The 23,101-nt window shown below is 36.1% G+C and overlaps 1 protein-coding gene across 1 annotated transcript in view; it reads left to right on the top strand.

The window, feature by feature from the left end:
* The window catches only part of LOC150081497 (uncharacterized), a 337,043-nt gene that overhangs the window by 26,521 nt on the left and 287,421 nt on the right, over window positions 1–23,101 (top strand). The window lies entirely within an intron of this gene.

Below are 23,101 nucleotides of genomic sequence, written 5' to 3'. Positions count from 1 at the left end.
ATTTGAAGTGATGTTTTCTATTTGGTCTTCAAATCACTATAATGCTTGGAGTAAATTATGACTAGAAACAATCCCTGTTCACAATTTTCTCCAAGTACCATTGAGCTTGATTACTTTTTTTAATGTCTTTCCAAGATTCTCCAGTATTATTCATTGCACACAATGTTGAATCCTTTCCAAAATGTTTGGATAATATATCTTAAAAGATATATTACCCAAGCATTAAAAGATATATTAATGCTTGGTAATATATTACTCAAGATATGTAAGCCTTTCTTGGTAAGAGCAACCCTTTGTTCCCCTTACCAATCTCGTTGTCCTTCTCTGTACTCATTCCAGCAGCTTTACATGCTTCCTAAAATGAGAGTTCCAGGCCTTGTATGCAGTACTTAGGTGTGGTCTGACCATTGCCTTATACAAAGGGATAATTAGCATTAGTAGAGGCATATGATGCAAGAAAGCAAGCTTATGCAGCATCAGCAAAAAAAAACCAAAAAAAAAAAAAAAAAACCACTCCCATTTCACCCCTCCATTCGTTCAAAATAGCTGTCCAGCTGAGCCTCAAATTTATTTAAGCTATCAACTTCTACAACGACAGATGGAAGTTTGTTACACCAATCAACCACACGCTGGCTAAAGGCAAACTTCCGCACATCTATTCTACAACCGTCTTTCCCCAATTTGAATTTATGCCCTCTCAGGCGATTATTCTGAGCAAGAGGAAGAATCCCATCTGCATTGAGCATACTCAAACTATTCAAGGCTTTATATACCTCAATCAGATCACCTTGCACGTGCCTAGTCTCCAGACACCGTAAGTTGCAAAACTTAAGCCTTTCTTTGTAAGAGCAACCCTTTGTTCCATTCACTAATCTTGTTGCCCTTCTCTGTACTCGTTCCAACAGCTCTACGTCTTTCTTAAAATGAGGCCTCCAGACCTGTATACAGTACTCAAGGTGTGGCCTGATCATTGCCTTATATGAGGGGATAATCACCTCCTTATCGCTGCTAGAAAAATTCCTGTATATCATTGACAAGACACCATGAGCTACTCTTGCAGACCGTCTGCACTGCTCAGAAAACTTCATATCTGCCTGCACAATTACCCCCAGGTCCTTTTCATTCTTTATCACTGTCAGTGTGGTACCACAGAGTTGATATATTACTCTGGGATTACTGCTTCCCATATGTAGTACTTTACATTTGTCAATGTTAAACTTCATTTGCCACCTCTCAGCCCATCTGCTCAACTTTTCTAGATCCTGTTGCAGCAGTGTACTGTCATTAGTGTCATTAACAACCCTGCCAACCTTCGTATCATCTGCAAACGTAGACATTAATCCTGATATACCATCATCAATATCATTTATAAATACAGAAAACAACAATGGACCCAACATTGAACCCTGAGGGACTCCACTAATAATATTAGTCCACTAAGAGCAGTGTCCATTGATTACCACTCTCTGTCTTCTCCCACTCAACCATCCTTTTATCCATAGCAGCAATTTGCCTCCAATGCCACACTGCTCCAATCTGTGCAGCAGTCTTCTATGTGGAACAATATCAAAGTCTTTTCTAAGATCCAAATATATGATATCAAAGTTATTGTTTGCATCCAGTTCCCTTGTGACTACATCATAGTATCTAATCAAATTGGTCAGGCAAGACTTTCCCTTAATAAAACCATGCTGTGTCCGAGCTATAACTAAAGTCTTGTCTGGATGATGATGCAGTGCTTCTTTAATCAGTGTCTCCATTAATTTTCCTGGAACAGAAGTTAAACTCACAGGTCTATAATTACTTGTATCAGCCTTTGATCCTCTTTTGTGAATTGGGGTCACATTTGCACATCTCCAGTCTATGGGTACCTCCCCTGAGTCCAAGGAAACTCTCATAATTATGGCTAAGGATTTGCTTACTTCCTTTGCTGCCTCCTTTAGTATAACTGGATAGATCCCATCCACTCCAGGTGCCTTTCTTGTGTTTATCTTCAACAATTTCTCCTCCGCTTTACTCTCAGTTATTACAAGATTATCTAGCTTACTGCCAGAGTTGAATACACCTCTGCCATTCCCCTCACTGAATAACTCTTTATGTATGAATGTCGATGGAAAATATTCATTTAGTTTGTTAGCTACCTGAGTAGGATCATCAACAGTTGAACCATCGATATCATTTGGACCAATCTGATTCATCCCCTTCCTTCTAGAGTTTACATAAGTAAAGAACTCTTTGCTGTTTTTCTTTGCATCCTTTGCCAAAGATTTCTCGTAATCTGCCTTCGCCTGCCTAACCTCCTTTGTAACTTGGTTACAGACCAGCTTATATCTATCATAGGCTTCTGTGTCACGTGTTAATTTATATGTATCCCATGCATTTTTCTTCTCTGCCATGTGTCTCATTAGTTCATCTGACAACCTTTTAGGCCTAAACCTTGAACAATATTTCTTAGTTGGTATGTAAAGCCTAGTAGCTTCCAAGATAAGTTCTTTGAATGCTTCCCATTTTGAGTTTGCTGTTGGTAACATCATCAGTTGGTCCCAATGTATAGCATTTAAATACTGTCTCAGACCATTGTAGTCGCCTTTACGAAAGCGAAAACCCTTCCCTTTACTCCTGATGGTAGTTCTTTGAGTAAATCCCACTTCAGCACACTGTAATCACTGCCACCTAGTGGTTCCTTTATCTGAAGATTCTTAATGCATGAAGAATCACTACTGATAATCAGATCAAGAGTATTACTCCCTTTAGTTGCCTCCGAACATGCTGATGTAGAAAACAATGATCCAATAAATCCACAAATGCTAGTGTGTGAGTGACCAACCCACAAATTCCAGTCAATATCTGGGAAACTAAAATCCCCATTATAAGACTCTCTGATTTACTGGCCCACTCTATTTCCCTGTACAGTTTCTTATTATACTCATCACAGTCATTAGGCCTATAGCACACTCCTAATTTTGATTTCCCAATTTTGATCTCCCAATGCTTATGTCACACCAAACTGACTCGACACTGCACTGTCCAGCGATGTCGACTGGCTTCACTTTCTTGGATTTTATGTGTTTCTTAACTAATAGCATAACCCCTCCTCCCTTCCTATCCTGTCTATCTTTTCTGTACACATTGTACTCCCCAAATTTCAGCTCTGCATTCCTTATATCTGTGTGACACCACGTCTCTGATATCTCAACTATATCTGCCTTTGATGTTTTGAGCAATACCTCAAATTCATCAAATTTATTTACCAAACTCCTAGCATTGGTGTACACGCAAATATACATGCACCTGTTCCTATTCTTAGCTACCCTAACACAACCCATGTGTTTACTTGTACTGCAGTGACTCCCAGCAGTCTCCGAAATATCCTGGATCTTGTTTTCCAGGCTGTTGCTCATTCCAATAGAAGCAGTGCAAGAATCACTTTCACCTCTGCCAGTGGCTACTGTTAATCTATTAGTCCTTGTTTCCCCCAAGCTAGCCGTTTTCCAACCCACCTAACACTGCCTAATCATCTTATCCCTGCTGGAAAATTTCCTGTATATCATTGGCAAGGCCGCATTATCTGCTCTGGTAGCACTACTCAGAGGAACTGTTCATCGACATTAGCTGCTTTGCATTGCATACTGATGTTATGCAAGTCGTACCTGGCTTTAAAGTACAAAAACCATTCTTTACTTGCACTGAAGCTTTCATCCTGAGATCTCTCTCTCTTCATGCTGGTCTTTCACTGTTTCAAAAAGACTGCAAGCTTTAGCCTAAATGGTGGCAAGTTTGAGGTCATGGTGTTTCAATTTAGTCTTAATCAAAAAAATCAAACCTTTCTATCTTAACCACAAATCCTGCATGTTTTCTTGCAACTGTTGATTGCAGTGGGGAAATCAGAAATTACAAGCCAGAAGCATAATTGTATTAGCAGTTTTCTTTAAGGATTGAAAATCAGAAGGTTCGATTGCCTTCTGATTTCAGACTTCAACAGTCCATTCTCACTAAGTGTTATCAGTTTTGACTTGACCTCTAATGCAGTGATTTTTCTTCTTGTTTTCTTAAATGGCATCACTTGAGCACTGTCTTTTCTTTAATCCAACATTTTTAAGTATGAAATGTTAAATTAAAAATGCAAAAAAACGGTTTAGGGTTGAAAGCCTCAAACTACGGGATTTTTAATAGACAAACAAGGTAGTGTAAAGAATCATTTTCTTTCGTACTAAATCATCAAAGTAGATGAAATGGCATTGTTTTTGTTACCTCTCATATTGTGACGCCTTCATAATGAGTTGCCTGTTATAAGCAAAGTTTCCCAAGTAGAGAAGATTAATAATTGCTTATGCTGGCAGATTCAACCACCCATACGGCACTGTTTCAAAGCTTGTTGGCCATTCAGTATTGGGCAGGTAGGTACCCCCCCCCCAGTGATACAATGAGTGGCAACCCAATTACGGGCGTCTCCGTAGCCAGGTGGAAAGGAGCAGCAGTGCGTACCACACGCTTCTTGATTAGACCGGGGTTCGAGCCTGTCACCACCAAATATGGAGGATGCGGAAAGGTCAAGGAATGACCACCGCATATTCCGGAGCAATATGGCCTTAGTTGCTAATGCTCCTAAAAACCAAACAACAACAACAACCCAATTACGAAGTTTAACTTCACAATACAAGAGATGTGAGATGATGTGGAGTGAGAGATGGTATCGCACACCATCTGGCATCTCTCATATTGTGAAGTATGTAGTAAAATGATGTTTGCTCTAACTTGTTTGCTGTTAAAAATACATAAACTTTTAACATTGGAGTTCATTCAGACCCAGACTGACTAAGTAGCATACAGTGCTTTTATGGTCAATACCAGACCCCCTTATCCAGAAAGCTTGGGCCAGAAGTTTTTTGGATTTTGGGAATTTCTGGATTTCAAGTCCTAGTATGAGAAATTAGAATATACATAAAATAAATAATTAAAAAATCTTATATTAAGATTTACTTTATCTAAAAGAGTGTTAGTATGTACAAATTTTTTAACTAATATAATCAAATCAACACTAAACAGCAGAATATAATATTGTAAATAATTTACTTACAAAATAAAAATAAATATAATACATATGAAATCTAAAAATTAAATGTTTTTTAACACTCATTTTAACACATAAATGTGTTAAAATGAGTGTTAAAGAGGTACTCAGTATGTGAGGGTTGTTTTTGTCCTCTCTGATATTAGTACTTCTTACAATGAGCACTGAGTATTTCAATAAGTATTAATACACACAGTGCAACCTCATTATAATGCTAGTGCTGATGATATCCTTTAATGACTCTGGGGAAAAATCTCCACCAGAAAAATATCCACCAGTGAAAATGTCCTCAAGAATATGGGTGCATAGGTAAAAATTCCCACAAGAATAAAAAAGCAATTCAGCCTACACGTAATGAAATCTGGGTAAAAAATGTCCACAAAAATAAGGATGCGTAGGTAAAAATGCCCACGTGAATGAACTCATCTGAGGAGTTATCAACTAGTAATTTCATGGGAAAAGGATCCCAGAAAGAGGGGGTAATATGCAAATTGCGAAAATAATGCTAGTGTATGAAAGGAAAGAAAAAACAATAAAATAAACATGTAAATACCTCACAGTTTTAATGCTATTTGGCTATTCGTTCTCATGCTGTGTTGACTACATCAAATGAAACATTTTCATTAAACATGCCAAAAATTAAATTTGTTACAAAACTTCCTATGGAATTGTGAATTGCCAATCACAGAAGAGATTTTACTGTGGATAGTGTTATTGTGTTCAGTGTTGTTTGCAAAAAGAATGTTCCATGCAAGAAAAAATTCCAGATCAACCAACGTGAATACAGTACTGCACATTATGGCCAAGCAAAGGAAAAGCAAGGAAAAATTTCCAGAGCAGTCACTTTTAACCAAACTATGTAATTGAAAAGAAGAGAAGAGCGAATTTTCAAAGTATTTGTGTCTTGCTCTGGTAAGCAGCAATATTCTTTTCAATAAATTAAACAATGGAGTCTTCAAGCAATTTTTGAAAAAATATTATATAAATCAAAATATTCCAGACGAATCTACCTTGAGAAAGAATTACCTTACACTATTAATTAGGAAATTTGTCAAGATATTAGAGAAAACTCTATTTGGATGTCCATTGATGAAAGGACAGATATTTGTGGCTGCTGTATTGCAAATATTATATGTGAAAAATTAGATGCAGAGCCATTGCATCCATATTTACTTGCTTGTAAGGTTCTTTAAAAAGTAATTACTCTACAATAGTTAGATTTTGTAATGATTCTTTGCAGTTATTATGGCCAGAATTGATCCTTAGTGAAAGAGTCGTCTGCATTTTTGTTAGTGAGGTTGCTTCGTATATGGTAAAAGCCACTTCTGTGTTTCAAGTTTTCTATACAAATCTGAACCACGTTACTTGCTTTGTCCATGGCTTACACAGGTTGGCTGAGGCAATTCAGGAGAATTTTGGTGAAATTAACAAACTTATTTCTAGTATAAAAAGATTTTGTCAAAAGTGCCTTCAAGAATAGCACCCTACAGAAATATGCTACTTGCTCTTCCTCTCCCACCTGAACCTGTTCTCACAAGATGGGGAACGTGGTTATAAGTAGCATCATTTTATGCTAAAAATCTTGATTCTATAAAAGAATTTGTCGATTTCTTGGATAGTACGCATTGAGTGGCTATTGTTAGTGCTAAGGCAATGCTCTGTGATTCTTTGGCTAGAAAAGATTTATTGTTCATCCAGACTCATTTCAGCTGGTTACCTAGTTGTATAACTGAACTTGAAACGTTGGGACTTTCTTTAAGCAGTGCAATTGGAGAGATGGAAAAAGTTGAATTGCAAATTTTAATGTGCCTGGAGAAGAAATAAGAAGAAAATATAATTATGTTTTAGAAAAGAACTCAGGATTTCACACTTTAAGGAAAATAGATGAATTTATAAATGGGAAAGGAATAAAACTATCATTTTGAGTAGAGGCTTCAAATTCTCATGGTTTTAAATACAGCCCAGTCACATCTGTAGAAGTAGAAAGGTGATTCTTTGCTTATAAAATGATCTTGGATGATGTTAAACACCACAAATTTACAGTGGACCACTTTGAAAAATATATTATTGTGTATTGTAACAAAAAATATTCCAGGTGTGAGTTTCAAAGTGAAAACTTTAAAAATATATATGTTAAATCTAAACAGTTTTATTACTCTAACATGTTGAATAGAAAGAAATTATGGTTCAATTAATTATAATAAATGAGTAATATATTATTAGCATTTTGGTGCATATATTAGCATTTACCCCTCCCCCATTTTTTTTTTATTTTCCACTATTCTGAGTAATACCACATAGCTGGTACGTTAATCTGGGAATACATGCTACTCATTTAACTTCAACTATTAGCATTTTGCATATATTATCATTTTGGTGCTTATTTTAGTGCATATTTGACCTTTTTTTTTGTGCATGTAATCTGGTCTAGTAATTAGTAATATTAGTAAATAAATAAGAGGAGTTAACCTCAATATAGTACGTGGAACACTTCCGTATGATACCCTCCAGAAATTAAAACGGAAAAAACGAAAAAATCGACAACTTACCGGAACATTAAAGTAAAATATAAATAATTAAATAATCAATTTAACACAATTCAAAATCAATTTAAAACAATTAAAATTCAAATTAACGCAATTAAAAGAATCTAACGAAAATATTCAAAACGATTTTCCTTCCTGAAGCTGACAATGCTTTTCGACCGACTGTCGTGATCACAGGAACGAAAATTCTGGAGGGTATCATACGGAAGTGTTCCACGTACTATATTGAGGTTAACTCCTCTTATTTATTTACTAATATTATTATCAACGTAGAACATATTGAGTTATTACAGCTCTGATTCATACTAAGTAATTAGTAATGAAACAAGTAATAATGAACATTGTACTAATGAGACTTTTGGAACTACAGAAAATGTTTGCAGTGATAGAACAAAAGGCAAGAGACAATACAAATGTTCAACATGCATGTTTAACTCTGTGGTGGTAGTGCCATCAATTTCTTGAAAATGTCATTTTTTTTTTTTTTTTTTTTTTTTAATTCTGCTCAGAGTATCTCAGTATTTTATCCTTTCATATTGGATTAGTATACTTATTGCCTGCCATGTTTCCATGTATATTCAAAAATGACTCTTTCAAAATACATCATTTACAGCCCCCACCTGTTGATAGTTATGGATCACATAGTAGAGTTCCATAAATAACTGCAGACTAGAAACAAACATGTGATTCTAAGCTTTGTAGTGACAGTACCAGTGTTGCCGTACTGCCATTACTACAAACAAATGTGATAATGAATTCTTTTGGTGCATCTTTTAAAACTTCCATTTCTTTTTTTTTTTATCTCTTATTCAAGTGAATGCTTACATTACATTAGATTTGTATGTACTTGTATTATTATTAGTAGTGAATATGATGCAAGCAAGTTTATACAGTGTCTGCAAAAAAAAACTTCCCACATCACCTGTCCATCCTCTCCAATATTTTGTCTAGTTCTTCCACTAGCAACAGGTGGAAGTTTGTTTCAACAGTCAACCACTCGCTTGCTGAAGGCAAACTTCTGCACATCTATCCTGCAACCATCCTTTTTCAATTTGAATTTACATCCCCTCATAAGTGTTATCTGAGAAAGAGGAAGAATGCCATCAGTATTGAGCTTGCTCGATCCATTCAAAGCCTTAAACACCTCAATCAGATCACCTCACAGGTGTCTAATCTCCAGATGCTACAATTTGCAGAATTAAACCCTTTCTCTGAAGAGCAAACTTGTTTCCTTCACCAAGCTCATTGCCCTTGTTTACACCCATTCCAACAGATCCACATCCTTCCTAAAATGAGGCCTCCATATCTGTGTGTAGTACTCGAGATGTGGCTTAACCATTGCCTTATACTAGGGACAGGTAACCAGTCAGTCACAATCGACTGGTCAGTTACAGTTGTATTATACCACCAAATTACGGCAAACAAACAAATCAATCCCCTGGAGCCAGGAAAGATCAAACATTCATAAGAAGGTTTAAAAAAATAAATAATAAAACGGCCTAAAAGTTGTACTTTTCATGGATTCAGCATAACATACATACATTTCGTATTGCAGGGAGAATTTTTAAAACTGCCGCCTTACATTTCCCAACGACTGCTAGAACACAGTACCGTCAACATATTTCTAATGAGTTTATGGGAGTTGAGCTTCCTAATATTCTTCCATGTTGTTACTTTTTGAATTAGTTTAGTTATCAGTACACATTGTGAGGAAATTCCTATACCAGTTTCATGGGCTACTTGTGATGAACATGGGAACAGTGTCCTAGCATTCATGATGGCTATACTAAAGTTAAAAAAAGTTTGGTAGAATCTATCATACACCAGCAAGCACTAGGCAGCAGTTACGAAACCTGTAGTGAAACTGAAAGTGTTTCTGTTATGAAACTTGTAGTGAAAATAGTTAATTATATGCAAGAAAAGGTGTTGCAAAGGCATCTTTTTAAAGAATTTAAATGCCAGTATTCAGATTTATTACTGAAGTGAGATGAGATGGCTGAGTAAGGGAGAGTATTGCAGCATTTCAGAGATTTGCTTCCCCAAATAATTATTTTCTTGAAAGAATGCAATGAGTGTTATGAAGAACTTACAACTGGTGAATGGCTTAAAGACCTTGCATTTCTTACTGATCTAACAGAAAAAAAAAAAAAATTTAAATTTAGAGCTCCAAGTAATGAAAAAAAAAAAAAAAAACATTTTGTAAGTGATAAGTTCGGTTCAAAGTTTTTCTCAAAAACTTAAACTGTGCATGATAAATCTTATGTCCAGTGAGTTAAAACATTTTTCAAACTTAAACAAAGAAGTAGAACAGAACTCCAACAGTTATTTAACTGAGAGTCATGTTACAATTCTAGAAAAACTTATTGAAGAATTCAGTGTACGGTTCTCTGACTTTCATAAATTTGTGCCAGTTGTATACTTTATTGCATTTCCATTGGAAAATATTTTAGATATAATTGTTAGCCAGTTTCATATCAATAAACAAATCTCAACTTGAAATGGAAATCATATCAGTTCAAAATGACATTCAAGTTATGAATTTTCAAAAGATCAGTTTACTTTTTGGAGTAATGTGTCATATACTCAACCCAGTGTTAAGAGACTGCATTATTTGTGCAAATCAGCATTTTCCAACATACATTTCATTAATAATAAATATAGAACAAACCTCACCGAACAAAATATAGATAACTGTATAAGATTAGTAGTTACAAACTATACACTGAATCTTTACAAACTTTCATAAGAAAACCAATGCCAGAAATCTCATTAATTAAGTATTTGCCTGTTTTTGTTCTTGTAACTAAAATTAATTATTTATGTCTCATATTATATCAAAAATATCAATAATTTTAAAACTAATATATTTTATTTTCTGTAAACATATCCTTTCTCAAAATTCTGACAGGTCGATCATGAGACTTTTTATTTTTAAAGTAGCACATATGGGCAAAAAGGTTGCCAGCTGCTGCCTTATACAACAGGATAATCTTCTCATCCTTGCTAGTAAAATTCCTGTATATATCATTGACAGAACCTAATAAGCTGGCCTGGCAGCCTGTCTGCACTGTTTGGACATAGAATATGGATGATAGTTCGATGATAGACAATGGTAGTTTATTCCAACAATCAACTGTCCTCTGGCTGAAAGCAAATTTTTGCAATATGTATGTGTGTGTAAACCTAGGAAAAAATATGCCTTGGGAATGAGTATCTAATTTCGTCATCCACATAAATGATGAGGGTAATAACAGGAAAGAAAAAGCCAGGAAAAAATTCAAGGAATATTCCTTTTTGGATAGGTAGGGAACATATCCCCTGTATACCTTTATTTAAAAATCGGAAAACTGGATTAAGTGTTAATGTGAGTATTGCTTTAAATCATTAGATTTTTTTTTTTTCTGGAATTCACTGAGAACAAAGAAGGATGTTACTCCATAGTTTGTTACTTGGGGGAGTGGAAGTGTTGTTCCAGCCTTAGTGATTCTAACTATAATGTTTGAATGATTCTATTTTACTAAAAATCTGGTAGAAAAGAAAACCATCATGTAACTGTAAAAAACAAAAATTTATATATATATTTTTTATCATTGGGGGGGGGTTGCTAAACAAGCATTTTTATTGTAAGCAATTTCAACACCCAGGATTTCTAATATGTTTGTATTTTTCTTTTCTTTTTACCCCTGAAAGCAAAAGATAAATTTCTTTTTTATTTTCATGAAACAAAGATAATAAATTTGATTATTATCTTTATTTGTGGCAGGGGTCAACTTTTGCTGTCTTCCTTTGCTCAAATCACACAGCAGCCCAACTGCCAGCACATCATGGGAATTCAAGTGAAAATGTTTTGCGAACAGTTTCATATATCTGTAAAGTTTCATTTTCAGCTATCTGAAATGAAATATACGTATCTGTTTGCATGTGTTGATATAGTTGTTCCAAGTTCTCCCTTCATGAGGGCCTGGGAGGAAGTAATTGCTGGTAACACTGTAGCTGTTGACAGCAATTGTTCTGTAGTAGCAGCACTTGCTTCTGGACTCATCTTTATGTTTATTGGGTTGGGTAAAAAAAAAAAAAAAAAAGGTAGACTGCAGCCATTATCAGTCCACTCACTCAGGAAGCCTCCTCAACAATTTATGTTGAAGGAAATGGACTATAATCTGCTACACTGGTCCAGTGCAGGTTGGCAGATTGACCTATTTAGCAGTCAGGTGCTTGAACCCTAGTCTACTCAAAGGGCATATGCTACTGCACTCCTGCACCTGACTTCTTGGCTAGAAATGGTTGCTGCTACCTAACCCAAGGGGATTGGGTTGCAGTAACCAAAAGACCTGCCAGACTATTTTACAAAGGGTAATATTCTTACTTTGAGTATACTATAGCGAGCTATTTTTATTTATTTATTTTTTTTTATGAAAACCCCAAACATGAGAGGTATTAATTAGCATTAATAGAGGAATGTGCTGCAAGAAAGCAAGCTTATACAGCATCAGCCGAAAAAAAAAAAAAAACCCCCTTCCCATTTCACCCATTTATTCACTCCAAAAGTTTGTCCAGTTCTTCCTTGAATTTATTTCAACCTCCACAACAGATGAAAGTTTGTACCAGCAATCAGCCGCCTGCTGACTAAAAGCAAATTTCTGCACATTTATTCTGCAAATTTGAATTTATGCTCCCTCAGGTGCATAATCTGAGCAATGGCGCCTCCGTAGCCAGGTGGGAAGGAGAAGCAGTGTGTAGCACACACTTCTTGATTAGACTGGGGTTCGAGCCCATCACCACCAAATATGGAGGATGCGGAAATGCGGTGGTCAGGGAATGACCACCACATATCCCGGAGCAATATGGCCTTAGTTGCTAATGCTCCTAAAAACCAAATAACAACAACAAGAGGAAGAATCCCAATCATCACATCAGCTTGCTCAAACCATTCAAGTTTTCCAGTTTTCCAGTTTTCTCTCTGACCGCTCACTGAGGGTGATGGTAGATAGCTCTATGTCTTCTAACTTTTCCACTAATGCTAGTGTCCCCCAAGATTCACTTCTTTCCCCACTCTTTTCTTCTTGTATATTAATGGCCTTCTTCCATTGACTGGAAATCCTATCCATAGTTTTGTTGATGATAGCACATTGCATTCCACTTTCCAGTTTGAGAAACCTCACCCTGATCAATCAGCTTCAACTTCTCAAATATCCACTACCAATTCCTTAAATGCCGATCTCCATGTAATTCTCCAGTGGGACAAAGATAACTTAGTTAATTTCAATCCTTCTAAAACTAAGTCCTGTCTTATATCTCACAAAAAGGATTGCTTCTTCTGCTACTATGCTTAAGTTCTGCAAATTGTAGCATCTGGAGACTAGGCACATGTGCGGTGTCTTTGGTGACACTCCAATTTCTAGGCAAGATGATATATCTCTTTTGTGGAATACCCTAGCTTCTAATCTCTCTTGGCACAAGCACGGTACAAATATTGCTTCCTCTGCATCTAAAAAATTTGGTTTTCTCTTTTGTTCTTGGCATTACTTTTCTTCCAAACAGCTGTTCACTCCATACAAATATGCCCTACCATGGAATATTAGTCCCACATCTGGGGCGGTGCCCCCAAAACCTCTCTCAAGCTTCTACATTCCATTCAGAAGAGGGCAGTTAGGTTAATTAATGACTCATCTGTAACAGAATCTCTCCATTCTCTGTCTCATAAATGTTCTATTTCTGCTGCATGCCTTTCCTACAAATATTTCCATGGACACTGTTCTTCTGAATTGGCTTCTATAATTCCCGTTCTCTCTTTCAAAACAGTCCGAATGCATGCTGGCAATAGCCACATCCATTTACTGTCCAACCTCAAACTCACAGAACTAACTTTTCATCTTCCTCATTTATTCATTCAGCTGCTGTTTCCTAAAATTATCTTCCTTCATATGTATTTCCTGAAAATTACAGTCTACAGTAGTTCAAGTCTAATGTCAACAGTTATCTTCTTTTGCCTTCTCAACCTCCAACCCATGCATAATACTAAGTAATACAGGTTCTAATACCTCTCGTGCTTCGGATTTTCATTAAAAAAAATACACATCAATCAGATCACTGCCCAGGTGCCTAGTCTCCAGATGCTACAATTTGCAGAACTTAAGCCTTTCTTGGTACATGCAACCCTTTGTTCCCCTCACCAATCTTGTTGCTCCTCTGTATTTGTTCCAGCAACTCTACATCCTTCCTAAAATGAGTCCTCCAGACCTGTATGCAGTACTCAAGGTGTGACCTGATCATTGCCTTATACAAAGGGATAATAACCTCATCTCTGCTAATAAAATTCCTCTTTATCATTGACAAGACCTCATGAGTTGCTCTGGCAGCCTGTCTGCACTGCTCAGAAAATTTCAACTCTAACTGCACAATTACCCCCAAGTCTTTTTCATTCACCACTACCCTGAATGTAGTAATGCACAGTTGATACTGCTATCCATATGCAGTACTTTGCATTTGTCAGTGTTAACTTCAGTTGCCACCTCTCAACCGATCTGCCCAAATTCTCTAGATTCTATTTCAGTAGCATACTGTCTGCTCTGCCATTAACAACCCTGCCAACCTTCATATTGTCTGGAAACTTGGGCATTAAGCCTGATATACCTTCGTCAATACCATTGATAAATAGAGAAAACAGCAATGGGCCCAAAACTGAACCCTGGGGAAATGCACTAATAACAATAGTCCACAAAGGCAGTGTCCATTGATTATCACTCTGTCTTCTCCCATGCAGCCATCCTTTTATCCATAGCAACCACTTGCCTTAATACCATACTTCTGCTCCAATATGTATAGCACTCTTCCATGTGCAACAGTATCAAAAGCTTTCCTGAAATCCAGGTATAGTCAGTTCTGCCATAACGCAGTACATATGTTCTTAAAAATCTCCGCGTTATGGTTTTTTGCACATTAAAAACAACAGGACTTATGGGGGAAATAGAAATAAGGACAGAGCACTAAAAAAAATGTTCAGTTTGGTAAGTAAAACACTAAAAAATGTTAGAAACCCAATAAAATTGCTAACATAGGTTTAAACATCTTAGATTTCTAATAAATAAATAAATATAGTACTGTAATATATACATACAAATTGATATTTATGTTCACTGAATTTTTTTTTTTTTTTTTTTGGATTGTAAAATTTAAAACAGTAAAAAAGATAAACAATCAATAGTGACGAATATGCACGTACAAATTGCACAAGCGAGATATGGAGTAGTAGTAGTATTGGCATGTGATGCAAGAAAGCAAGTGTATGAGCTTATGCAGCATCAGCCAAAAAAAAAAAAAAATCACACCATTCCCTCCAAATGCCTGTCCAGTTCCTCCTTAAATTTGTTCAACCTATCAACTTCCACAACGACAGATGGAAGTTTGTTCCAGCAATTAACCACCCGCTGGCTAAAGGCAAATTTCCGCACATCTATTCTATATCTGTCTTTTCTTAATTTGAATTTATGTCCCCTTAGGGGGCGCCTCCGTAGCCAGGTGGGAAGGAGCAGCAGTGCGTAGCACATGCTTCTTGATTAGACCGGGGTTCGAGCCCGTCACCACCAAATACGGAGTATGCGGAAAGGTCAAGGAATGACCACCGCATATCCCGGAGCAATATGGCCTTAGTTGCTAATGCTCCTAAAAACCAAATAACAAACAACAAACAAACATGTCCCCTTAGGTTCGTAATCTAAACAAGTGGAAGGATCCCATCAGAATTCAGCGTGCTCAACCCATTCAAGGAGTAAAAAGTACAAATTTTAAAAAATAAGAATGAAGAGAAGATTCTGAAATTTTTTTTATGTTTTTAATGTGATTGAAGATTTCATGGAAGGGGAAACACATTTCACCATAATAACATAAAAACCCACAGAATTCCAGTATCAGCATTATTGCAAATACAGTAACATTGAGTTTACTACCCGTTTATAATTAGATTGCACTAACTGAAAAGCCCAATAAACTGGGAATTGCAAATTGTTTTTATTGTTTTATGGTAGTGACCTCCAGAAATATATTCCTCCACTCACGATATCCCACCTCACGAAATTTCTGTTTGAACAGAAAAATGTGAGCTGCTGAAAACAAGTCGGCCTACAATATCACGTGTTACCTTGTGAATACAGTGAATGACAGCAGTGTGTCTCTGACCAATACAACTACAGTAAATGGGAAATATAGCTCTCACACATTTGACATTTTTTAAACTTCATAAACTTGTATGTATTGCTGCGCAGGTCGCCACGTTCGACTTGGTGCAGGGTTTTGTGTTCATCTGCTGTTACTCGCATTAGCCAATACAAAAATCACGTTATACTCGCATTATTCCCTAATATATCAGTCACATTGGAGCAAATTCGTAATGCGAAGATGCGCGTTATAGCTGAACTGACTGTATATGATATCAAAATTATTTTTGTATCCAGTTCCATTGCGACCACATCATCCCCCCGCCAACTTGGGTGGCTCCCTTTTCCTGGTGGGTAACCCCATGCCACCTGTCAATTCTCACCCACGGGGCAAGAATGGGTGTCCTACCCATGAGGCACCTTTACTACTACCCCCTGTTTCTCTCTACTTCTTTAACCCCCTCTCAGTTCCTGTCTTTCCACTCTCTCGCTTTCAACCTTTTTTTTTTTTTTTTTTTTTTGTTTACTGGGCTCTTCCTGTCTGTAACTTTGGCTACCACTGGGTTCACCCAGCCAGTGCTTTCATACTCCCTACTACCAGCCCACCTCCTTGTGGCTCTAGACAGTAAACTAGAGATTTTTGTGTAAAAACACAGGCCCCTAGGCTGAGAGGCCAAATGAACAAAACAACCAACACAAATATTACACAAACACTCTCTAACCTACATATATCAGATCTTTACAGAGTTTTGTATTCATCACATTGCCTGACGCAGAGTTGGAGGAACCCCTGGAGCCACTTTACAATTAACACTATACACTATATCCATCAAATTGGTCAGACAAGACTTCCCCTTAACAAACTAATGCTCTGTTTGTGCTATAACTGCAGTCGTCCAGATCAGTGGTCTCAAACTGGCGGCCCACGGGCCACATCCGGCCCCTGAAGCAATTTTACACGGCCCGCGAATACATTTCAATTATGTATTTGTTGTAAATACGGTGCTTATAATTTTAGAGACATAGAGATATGGACTGAGCTTATGTGCACGACTGCTATTGAAGGAAAAAGAGATAGAATGAATAGGTTGGGGCTTTGTCTTTGTCACTGTATGCTTGTATGCCAGGCCACGTACTGGGGTAAGGTGGGAGAACTTCCCACATCGGTACAATCAGTAAATTTAGTTCACCAGCCAACAGTTGGTGGCGCTTCAGTATTGTGGTGTTTCCGATTTTTTCTATTGAGTTGGTACTTCTGATACATATTTTCCTTGAGTCAGTCACTAGTTGGTTAGCTGGATGCACAGCTGCATAGTTCATATTGCTATATAGATGGAGACAAACTAATGTACGGCCCGTCAGCTGCTTTAAGATCGTGCATTTGGCCCGCAGGCAATTTGAGTTTGAGACCACTGGTCTAGATGATCCTGCAATGGTTCTTTAATCAGTGACTCCATTATTTTCTTTGGAATAGAAGTTAAACTAACAGGTCTGTAATCAGTCGTGTCACCCTTTAACCTCCTTTGTGAATTGGGGATACATTTGCACATGACTAGTCTGTGGGGACCTCTCCTGAGTCCAAGGATGTTCATAATTATAGCTAAAGATTTGCTTACAAATATTCTTGCTGATGCTATCAAGGCAGCATTAGGTGGGTCGGCAAACTGCTAGCTTCAGGGGACACACGGACTAATAGATTAACAGTAGCCGCTGGCAGAGATGAAAGTGATTCTTGGTGAAAGTTGGCATTGCATTGCACACATAAAGCAAATCAATGCATACTTCTCTATTCAGATTTGTGCGTTCATTGAGTGCAAAAGAATAAAAAAAAAAAAAAAAGGTGCAGACAAGAAAAATAACTTTTTGAAATTCGTATTATATCTTTCTCTGATCTGTGAATGATCCTTCAACAAATTTTCAATAAAAAAATGATGCCAGAGTAATAAAATTACAAATCGTTCTGTCAAAATTCAAAAAATAGTAAACAAAAAATCTACAGCAATAAGTAACATATATTAGTATCAAAACTGAAGAACGTTTGACAGTTGTAGATGTCATTCATAATTTGTGAATGGTCCATCATGTAAACTGATGAAAACTGGAATAATAAATATACTTACTTCTTCAGCATTTCTATCACAAGTTAGAAAAGAATGGTGCTAATGGGTAAATTTTTTTTTATGCTCTGAGATACTTGAAAATATACAATCACAGAATAGTACGTGATGCTTGATAACAGCTGCAAAACTTTCTTTCTCTGCCAATAAATCAAATGAAAATCTCTGTGATTGCCTGGATTTTTTTGTTTGTTTCCCAAGTTACTCCTTTGAGTAACTTTGCAACAAATTTTCCCACCACAAATGTAAACAGAACAGATACATATAAAAGCATTATAAATTGTATTATTCATTGGCAGTGACAAAGTCTGGGGCCTGTTGGCTGTATAAAAACGAAGCAGTAGACAAGGGTAGAATGTTGTTGTGAAAATGGCAAATGAATGTCAAAAACCAACCATAAATTTAATGAAAATTCATGCTTTGAAGTGAGTGAAGTAGACGCTTTATTCTGCCCGGTCACTGTTTATTCTGCTCTCTGAAACTGACTAGTATAGGGAGGGTTCCTCCCAATGTACTGGTCAGTTTCAGAACTTTATGTGCGAAGATCAAAGGATCTGCAATTTAGATGTGTCTCTTGTTAGCATAGTAATAACTTATTTCTAGTCCTGGTAGTTTTTCATTTCAGACAAACAAAAAAAAAAAGAAAAAAAAATGTCGACTCTAGCATGAAAGTCACTAAAATAACAACACTAGTTATAGCTAGACTGTTATGTGACAAATTTATGTATTGTAAAATAAAACATATTGCCCTCCGACAATAATCAGAGTACGCATACACACAAAAAATGTAAAATTAAATCACCGATCCTAAAATAAAATCATACTGATCTATACAAGTTGCCACTCAAATGTTGCCGAAATTTGAATGTTGCGTGGAAACTATATCTAGTATGGACTTGTGGCCTTATGGACTAGGTAACAATGCATGCATCTGTTGTGAATCAGTGTGCCACGTGGCATCGGGCTGGATAGAGTCATTGAATATTACGCGCAGTGCATTGGCAGTATGTTTCACATAGTTTGTGATTGTTGCGATGGTTGATGTGAGAGAGCAACGGGCTTGCATCAAGTTTTGTTTCCTTCTTAACAGTACAGCAGCAGAAACCCATAAGAAGTTGAAACAAGCTTTTGGTGACAATGCTTTAGGCCAGTATATCACTGTGTCAGTGATATACTTTTTTTATTATTATTCTATCTCTAATTGAGGCAAGATAGGCAAAAAATTGAACATCTACAGGTGTTATTCCATGATAAAAATTTAATTATCTAATTTGTAAATTATACTGCACAAAGGAATACAGTAGCTCAATGGTCCACATTTGGAAATCACTGAATTAGCTGGTTCGCCTTCTGTGTGGTATGGAGCTTGCTTTTATCAGTGTCTATTTTGAAATTTGTTTGTTTGCCATAAACTATTATTTTTTATTTGGGAAATCACACCGACATTATATCTGAAACTGTAATATAACATGGCACAGTGTATCAAGGTTGCACTGCATGTCATAATGTTATTTGTTGCTAAATTTGCCTCAACGATTTCTGGTTATCACCAGAAAAGAACATAAAAAAATTTTTTTAACTGTTAATCAAGGAATAAAAATACATGGATTATCTGATGAATTAAGTTATTATTTATTTTTTTTGTGTGCTTATTCCTCACTCTCCCTTTAATTTTGTTTATTTTATTTATTATTATTATTATCATTTTTTTTTATAATAGCTGTTTTTTAGGGATGCTCTTACCAAGAAAGGTTTAAGTTCTGAAAATTGCAGCACCTGGGGAGTAGCCACCTGTGAGGTAATCTGATTGAGGTGTATAAGGCCTTGAATGGGTTGAGCAAGCTGAATGCTGATGGGATTCTTCTTCTTGCTCAGATTAAGAACCTGAGGGGGCATAGATTCAAATTGAGGAATGACAGTTGTAGAATAGATGTGCGGAAATTTGCCTTTAGCCAGCGGGTGGTTGATTGGTAGAACAGACTTCCATGTTTTGTTGTGGAAGTTGATAGCCTAAATAAATTTAAGGCTGAGCTGGACAGGCATTTGGAACAAATGGAGGGGTGAAATGTAAGGGGGGGGTTTGGCTGATGCTGCATAAGCTTGCTTCCTTGCATTGCATTGCAGGCCTCTACTAATGTTAATGCTATCCTCTCTTGGGTCAATGGTCAGAATTCATCACCATGATAATGCAATATCAATCATGTTAAAGCACCGATGACTTTTTGTACCTGAACTCGCCCCAACTAACATTAACCCTTATTTGGTTGGACTAATGACAATGGTCACCCACCATATTTAAAACTGTTGCCCATGTTTGGTAATTGCATCTGTGAGGAAGAAGTTCTCGGTGCCTTCCTATCTTACTCTAATTCATAGTTTCAGTGTAATTTGAAATCAGATATGGGTTAATAGTCTAAGTAATTTGGGTGCAAACTGGATTGGATGACAATAGTCGTCTACGTGACCAATCTCATTATGATTCTAGTTTGGATTTCAGAGTGTAGCATTCATGTTCATTGTGTAAACAGACAGTTGTTTTATACTGATCTCCTTATTATTTCAATATTAGTTTTGATTCAAGAGTTGAACATTCCTGTTCACTGTGTAAACATGTAGTTATTTCAGTTATGTGTAAATAGGTGTTGCCATATACCAATGTAGAGGAGTGTATACAAATTTTTGTGCTAGGTTGATATTTAACTGTTAGAGTAGTAGGTCTTAGAGGGGCATTGCTGTGACTTAGCCACCCTGGAACTAGACATTGATTAGGAGCTTGGACCACAGCCATCAGTCAGAAAAAGAAATTGGAAAAGGAAGACATGCTCAGTGAGTCTGTTTCTCCTAGGACCCATACTGGATTTTTATAATACCTTTGAAATGACTTATTTATAATTCAGGAAATGGAGACTGCTGTTGAAGCTGACAGTATAGGATATAGTGACTATGATTCCATTACAACCAGACATTTGAAAATGATGATTTTTAGTGAATTTTCTCCAATCATGATGGTAATGTATATGTAAATTGTTTGAGCAATCACAATAAAAATCATTATATCCTCACTAAGCATTAAACAGTTAAATATTTTCTATATTTTTATTGTTCTGAACATGGTCTATAATAGTAATAGTATTTCATAATGTTGCACTTGAAAAAAAATTCACTTCTTTCTTGTTTGACTTAAAAATAGTTTTTCTATAACTTTACTGTAATAAAATACAGTTTAGTTATTATTTTGAAGAATAGTGAAAATCTCAGCACTTCAATATGCATAAAGTGATATCATCTTTAATTTTGTTAGGAAATAGACACTTTTCAGCTTTTTTGGTTCTTTTATAATTTCTTCAGCAAGTAGATTGCTATCTTTAATATAGTGTGCATGTGTGCGTGTGCATGTGCGCGCAAATTTGAAGTGAATTAAGGATCAAAATTCATTCACTGAAGAAATGGTACAGAAAATGCCATGAAATGTTTGACAGTCATAGAGAGAGAGAGAAGTAAAGGGGAATCACCAAGAAAGCAAGAAAGAGAAGAATGATGATATCCAGCTCAGAACCCTGGGTTTGGCAAGCCCACAATGGTCATTCACATGACTGTCACTGAGTTGAAGGAAGAACTAGACAAACTGCTGTAGGGGATGGATAGGTGAATGGAAAGTTTTTTTTTTTTTTTGGCTAATGCTTGCTTTCTTGCATCATTTGCTACTATTAAGCTTGCTTTCTTGCATCATTTGCTACTATTAAGCTTGCTTTCTTGCATCATTTGCTGTAGCCAGGTGGGCAGGAGTACATAGCACACGCTTCTTGATTAGACCGGGGTTCGAGCCTGTGACCACCAAATATGGAGGATGCGGAAAGGTCAGGGAATGATCACTACATATCCCCAGAGCAATATGGCCTTAGTTGCTAATGCTCCTAAAAAACCAAATAACAAATAAAAAATAACAGCATAATTTGCTACTATTAATAATAATAATAATACTACTAAATCAAATAACTTGTTTAATAGTTAACTTAGTTAAAAAGGATCAGACATATGCATAGGAATTACAGTGAAAATCTGTCAGCACTGTGGTAGACTTGTATTACTTTCTAAGAACCATGGAAACTCTACATACAAATGGGAATGAATTGCTACCATCACTAATATTGTGCTTGTTAGGTACTTTGATGCTCTGTAGTATATAAGTAGTCTGTATAGTAGGATAACAGTCAGATTAGACTGTTCATTCCTCTAGTTTTCCATTTAATTATTAAACTGTATTTTAAAATAGAATTACATATGCAATAAATTCCCATTATAACAAATACCATTTTAATGAAAATTTCACTCAAATAAAAATATTTATATATCTCCACTGTTTTCCCTTATTAATAATGTTTTGTAAATCTTGTTTTAGCAAAATAGTTTTACCTTTATATGTGAAAAATAACTGCATATGAAAATTATGAATAACACTATGAATCACCCTCATGTTGTAAATATGACTACTGGTGGATTTGACTAAAAAAAAAATCAAAAGTTGTAAAGAAGATAACAAATTTACACATCTATTTACTTTTACTGGTTCCTTTTTTTCCCTAGCAGAAATAAAAATAAGAAATGTTCAAATAAAAGAAAATAGTTTGCTCATTTGTCAGAAAAACCTTAGAATTAGTAATTAGTAATAAAAAATTAGTAATTAGTGTTAGAATTAGTATTAGTGTCAAAAAAACCTTAGGATTAGTAATCTTACATAGTGCATCCTGAATTCACATATTTTTGCTTGCACTTAAGTTGAATTTTTTGAAAAAGTTAGATATTAAAACCAAAAATTGACATGTTAATGTGTGCAAAGTAATCAAAGTATTAATAAATTTTATTTACTATACTATATTTCTGAAAAATTGTCTCATTTTTTAAAATTTTATATGATTTGGTATTTCTTATAAATACAATATTCTTTCAAAACGATGATCTCTAAAGAAATATTTTTACTTTTGTAGTAAGGCACCTTCGTAGCCAGGCGGGAAGGAGCAGCAGTGCGTTGCACACGCTTCTTGATTAGACCAGGGTTCGAGCCCGTCACCACCAAATATGGAGGATATGGAAAGGTCAGGGAATGACCACCACATATTCTCGGAGCAATATGGCCTTAGTTGCTAATGCTCCTAAAACCAAAATAACAACAATAACAACAACAACTTTTGTAGTATGTTTGTTTGTTTGCCATTT

This window comes from Mastigoproctus giganteus, chromosome 8 (genome assembly GCF_048544385.1).
Source record: "Mastigoproctus giganteus isolate SK-2022 chromosome 8, ASM4854438v1, whole genome shotgun sequence".
Classification (NCBI taxonomy): domain Eukaryota; kingdom Metazoa; phylum Arthropoda; class Arachnida; order Uropygi; family Thelyphonidae; genus Mastigoproctus; species Mastigoproctus giganteus.
The sequence above is the reverse complement of the archived record's forward strand: the minus strand, read 5'-3'. Positions and strand labels throughout refer to the sequence as shown.